Source organism: Camellia sinensis, chromosome 10 (assembly GCF_055761805.1).
Source record: "Camellia sinensis isolate YWXY chromosome 10, ASM5576180v1, whole genome shotgun sequence".
NCBI lineage: Eukaryota > Viridiplantae > Streptophyta > Magnoliopsida > Ericales > Theaceae > Camellia > Camellia sinensis.
The window spans coordinates 183,927,128-183,933,756 of NC_138970.1; positions in this window are offsets into that span (position 1 = coordinate 183,927,128).

The window sequence follows — 6,629 nt, forward strand, 5'->3', positions numbered from 1 at the left end:
AAGAAACAAATAGAAAGTTCATGTTTGGTTGATGAAGATTTGGTAATTGAAGAACTTAATCAATGTAATATGAATGATAATGAAGATTTGGGTGTTGAAGAGCCTATTGAATGTTTGAATGAGAATGAAAATGAAGATTTGGCTACAAATAAATAAAAAAAGTTGTTGTAACTTATCATTTTATCTATCATTTTTTTTTTTTAATGTAAGAAAGGTCCCATTTCCCAAGGTCGCCTTGGGCCCCCTAAATCTCAGGGCCAGCCCTGACCTGCTTCAATCTACTTCAATTTTTGGTTGGCCTATGAACTGATTAAAATGTTACTAAAATAGAGGGATCTGACAAAGGAAATGTTGATCTTCTACCCTTCAACAAACTGACTACTCACGATGATGATGGTGCTATCCCACAATCGAAACCTGGGTAACTATTTGTTCTTCCCCAAGAAACTGATTAGTCTTAAGAGCTTTCTTTCTTGAATTTCTTGAATCTTTTCTATCTGTATACGAAGGCATGTTTATATACCCACATATACAATATGTTTTGAAAAAATTGCTTGTATGCAAATTCCATTGAAGAATAACAAATTTGTTTATCAGTTAAGTATATTGTGAGTTTTTTTATTCCAATTCCTTCCATTTTCTCGGCTACCAAAGAGAGACCTGGGGTTTTCACCTTTGTGATCTTTCTTTTACTATCTTTTGCACTCATTCATGGATAAAGAGTCACTAACAAATTAATTTGTTGAAGTAAGCCCTGATGTTTTTTGTTCCATATAGCCTTTTTGTCCCTTTTGCAGAATCAGCTTTTCCTGATTGAATTTGTCATAGGAGAGGAATCTGAGACCAATTACCTTATTCATGAATTCGAGCAGAAAAAAAAAAAATTTTGAGTACTCGGTCGACTGGCCGGTCGACCTACCGAACGTCCCCTTCGCTTTGATGCACACAACAGTGGAACGATTGGAGCTGCTCGTATAAGATTGAGAAAATTACCTTTTTTTTTACGCAGATTTGGTGAAAATTTTACTGAACCGTTGGAGATACTCTTACATATCCATTTATATGTAATCAACAGTGCTAGAAATAAACTGTTTTCTATTTCTAAATAATGAGGACTCATTTGGTCTATTCCATATGAGATTATAGTTCCTCCAACGACCTCGATATTAAGGGTGATGCTATGGTACATTTGGATGTACCATACATCAGTTATGAGGATATGTGATTTTATATTATAACTAATATCATATAGATCATAACCATTATCATATTAACTCATAACTTAGTTATATTTAGTTATTCATACATACCATATTATCTCATAGCTACCACATAACTAAATTATTTTAATAATTTAATTTTAAATTGGCAACTGATGTAACCGATTACCAAAAAGAGGGCAAAGGAAATCAGAGGAGTACAGGGATCCCAACATCACATATCTCGTAACCACTAGTTACATATCTCATAGCCAACATCACATATCTCATAATTACTAGTCACATATCTCATAACCAACACATTTTTTTCATAACCAACATCATATATCTCATAACCACTAGTCACATATCTCACAATTAACACAATTTTGCTCATAACCACACCATTTTGTTCATAACCAATATCACATATCTCATAATCATTTATCACATATCTCAAAACTATTACCCACATGAATCATAATCACATCTCATAACCAATCCCTTTGAGTCAACCAACATCACATATCTCATAACCACTAATCATTTATCTCATAACTAACAACATTTTTGCTCATAACTACACCACTTTGATCATAACCAATATCTCATATCTCATAATCACTAACACATATAGCATAACCAAACACCCTTTGACACCACTTTGCTCATAATCAAAATCACATATCTTATAATTACTAATCAAATATCTCATAACCATTACCTACATATCTCATAACCGACATCACATATATCATAACTACTAATTACATATCTCATAACTACACTACTTTGATCATAACCAACATTGCATATCTCATAACCACTAATCACATATCTCATAACCAAACACCCTTTGACTTATAACTGCATCACTCTGCTCATAATCAAAATCACATATCTAATAATCACTAATCATATATCTCATAACCTTTACCTACTTATGTCATAATCACATCTCATAACCAACATTATTTGCCTCATAACCAACCTCACATATATCATAACCACTAATCACATATCTCGTAACTATTACTCATATATAGAGGTGTAAATTTGGCCCACAAGCTCGCGGCACACCCCAAGTCCAGAAATTACTCTCTCTCTCTCTCTCTCTCTCTCTCGCGTTTGCGCGTGCTAAAGAAAGGGTTTAAGGATTTTTCAAACACAATTAATGAGGGAATTTTGATTTTGACAAAATTTGGATGTTTGATCCAAATTTTTGGAAAAAAATGGGGCCAGAATTATGTAATAATCATTATAAAAAACAAAATTAAAACATTTATGAATAGAGTCTTATAATAAAATAAATTATTAATTTGCAATTTTGTCAATTTATACTTAAGTTTTTTTTTTTTTAAATATAAATCTTTCATCTATTTTTATTAAGTAAAATTAATAAAAAAGACCATTTTACTCATCAACTACAAAATGTATAATCACACCATTAATTGGCGTAATAAAAATATTTAAAATTTTAGAAACCACAAATATCATAATCAAGTCACAAAATTTTGTAATATAAAACACAAAATACATAACGCCATCACTAATTGGCGTAATAAAATTGTTTAAAATTATAGAAAATCACAGATGTCGTAACTAATTCCCAAAATTTCGTAACATTAACCAAATATTATATAACTATCCACTAATTTATGTAACAAAAACATCTAAAAATTTTAAAAATATAAAATGTCATAACCAACTCACAAAATTTAATAACATCAACTACAAAATGCATAACTGCACCAGTAATTGCCATAATAAAAATAATCAAAATTTTTACAAATCACAAATGTCATAACCAACCCAAAAAATTTCATAACATCAATCACAAAATGCGTAACAACACAACTAATTGATATAGTAAAAATATCTAAATTTTTTATAAACCACAAATATTGTAATCAAGCAACAAAATTTCATAACAATTATCATAAAATGACTAAACATATCATTAAAAATCTTAGAATCACCAATCGGGATCTCTCATAATATCGTGAAAACAAAATGTAATGACAATCATTAAATAATTTAATCAACGACTTAAAACCAGACCAGAATATGAGAGTGAGAGAAGATTAGCTAATAGAGCGAGTGGAAAGGGAATATGAGAAAGAAAGACTGAACAGGCTTATCGCCTGTGAAAATTACGTCAAAGGTGCTGTCGTTTCTGATAAGGAACATCGGAGATATCTACAATGACAGTAAAAAATGAGAGAGATGCTTGAAGGATGAAGAGGACTGAGATAGCAGAACAGTACAACAAAATGCGTAATATTCATTTTTCAACAGTTCTATAACACATGTACAAATTGATGATAACAAAACTTTTCAAATCATAATTACGACCAAAAGTTTGTGTATGTATGACATATTAATGTGAAAGAGCTAGAGTTTCGAGATAGATGTGTTTACTAGATAGAGAAATATCACAAGAATGAATAGTGTTGAAATAGACAAAGGGTGTAGTGATGTGTAACAACCCTCGTCACTGTTTACCGAATAACCACTGATTACTGTTAAACTGAAACTGATTATGACTGATAAGTGAACTGAATAAACTACTGAACTGACTGACTGAAATTGAAACTGAATTGACTGAGTATACCTGTTTCATTGTAATTCTATCTGTTTGGTTATTTGATTATCTGTTCGTGTTTTTATGTTTAAATTGCGAATTGAAGGCCTTATCAGCGGCCGAATCCGAAATTGATTGATGATTCGTGATCCTTAGAATTAATGTAATTTTATGGTATATTTATCTGAAAACTGATTTGGTATGATTAAATTAGGTTAATTATTGAGAAATTACATAGTTTGACTTAACTACAACTTTGCCATTTGAGTGGGCCACTACACCAAACCTTGTCTAAGGCTTAGTCTTGCATTACCAACATTTGCTCAGCCATTATTCTTGAGTGTATAGCCGACTAGAGAGGGAGAATAGAGAGTTAGAGTGAATTCATCTTGAATTGCTTGGAATCTTGAAGAAATTGTGAGAGATTTGCCTTCTTGAGCCTCCATACCTCTAATTCAAGACTTAGGTAAGGAATTTCAACCTCTCCTTGTTGTATTTAAGCTTGTTCATGCGTAGTTCTTGAGCCTCTAGTGATTTAAGTCAAGTTTTGGTCTCATGATGTTGAATTGGAGCCTAGTTCATGCATGCATGCCTTTACTTTGAAGTTTTGAAGTTGTCCTTCATAAAATTGTACATGCATGCTCATATTTTTACAATAGACCATGTTTTCATCTTGTCTTTGAAAGAATTGGCTCGTTAGAGCATGAAATTGAAGCTTGAAATGGTTTAAATTCATGCATGTTGGCATGTTTTTCATATTCTTGAAAAGTGGTTTGAAATTGAGTTTGTTTGAAACACCCTTGGGCTTTGATTTTGCAAGTTGAGCTTTGAACCATGTTAAAGAATGAGTTTTGGTGTGTTTTCTGAAAAATTGGTCCAAGAGGATCGAAATTTATAGTTTTAAACTTGGTTTTGAGCTTGAGGTTCAAATCTGGAATTTCTAGAATTTGGACTCACGCTCGAGCGGGGTGACTGGCGCTCGAGCGTGGAAATTGTGCTCCCAGCATTTTGTTCTGTTTTGAAGTCCGCTCGAGTGGAATAATTGACGCTCGAGCGGGATATTGTGTCTCATGCTCGAGCAAGTGTCGAGCACCCAATCGAGCGTGATTTTCGCCTATCCAGCACTTTTGACTGTTTTGCAGAACGCTCGAGCGGGTAAGTCTACGCTCGAGCAGAAACCTTTGTCTGCATGTTCGCTCGAGCGGATCGACCTACGCTCGAGCGTGACCCCTGTTTTCTGAAAAGTCTGAAAATGTTTTTAAAGTGCATCTTTGCATCCTCATCTCATCCTAGGCATTATTAAGCCTAGTTTAAGGCATCTTAATGAGGATATAGATGTAGAACCACACCAAGGCAAATTAGGGATTAAGTTGTTATCTTTCCTAACTGTGTAGCTTAGTGTGTGTTCAATCTGTAAACTGTGTAGGGTTGGCGACTGGGGATGCGCTCTAGCTTTACTGTAGCCCAGAACTCTGTGAGTAACAACTGTGTAAAGATATGTTCAAAATGATTATCTTCTGAACAATTGAACTGTACTGCTTTCTGAACTGATACTGTTAATTGAATGAATGTATGTCCTATATTCTGAACTGTATTGTGGCATCCTTAGCAACTACTGTTTACTGTTACTGTTACAGAGATCTCTGTCGGTTCCCTTGTTGGAACCACTACTGTTTACTGATTGATGGCCATCATTTACTGCTCGGTCTTTTAAGACCTACTGTTTACTGTACTGTTATGCTAATGGATGTACCACATATGACTGTACTGACTGAACGACTGAAATACTGATTCAATGAACTGCTTTCATTACTGTAAGGACATTCATTTTTAACCCCTTTACGCATTGTGTTATTCACTGGGCTTTAGCTCACTGCTCATATATATATATGTAGGTGTACAGGCACCAGACCGTGATTAGAAGCGTCGAGGTAAGCTCCAGTTTTGTCAAGCCAACCTATGTGCCTCAATGCGAGGTTCCGAGCCTGTCAAGTTTTAGCTTAGGGGTGTTTTAGTTCCCCCTCCTGTCTCTGTAACTGTTTTGTTTACTGTACTGTACTGTTTAATAGGGATTAAGTCCCTGCTCTGATTGACTGTATATATTGTACATACTGTTTTGTCTGACTGTATATATTTGAATGAAAAGTCTTTTTGGCATACAGACTGTCACAGCTCATTGGACATTATTTATTTACTGTATTGGCTTCCGCCAGTCCTTGTACTCTGTATTACTGTATTACTGTTAAGCAGGCCTTCGGTAATCTCGGATTACTGGCCGGTTACGGTGCTAAACCCATAGGGGCGGGTTTGGGTCGTGACATGATGAGTTCAATAATCTATTGCAGAGACACAGGAGTAGAGAGAGGAAGAATCCAGTAAGGAAGAACTATCAACAATGGTCGTTCGATAATTTGAGCGAAATAGAGAAGTCTGAGTTAGAAATAGAGAGAGCTCAGGCACAACTAGGACAAATCAAGGGAAAGAAAATAGAGTAGAGAAAAAAACGAAGAAAAGTTGAGGAAAAAAATTTAGTAAAAAATTTATTTAGTAGAACAAAATAAAATCACGTCATAGATAATTTTTTTCAACATATTTTTTTTTTATTAAAATTTAGTTAAATTATATATATATATATATATATATGTCTATAAGTGTATATAGATATTTTAAAAAGTATATTGTCTGTATATTACTATTTCTATTATATTTAATGAAGATATTATGACTAAAAATAAATCTAAAATAGAGATATGTGATCAATTGCAATTGTCACTTAGGGATGACACTTCAAAATTAATTGAAAGAGTTAAGAATTCAGAGATAATGAGAGTTTGAGAGATAGATTT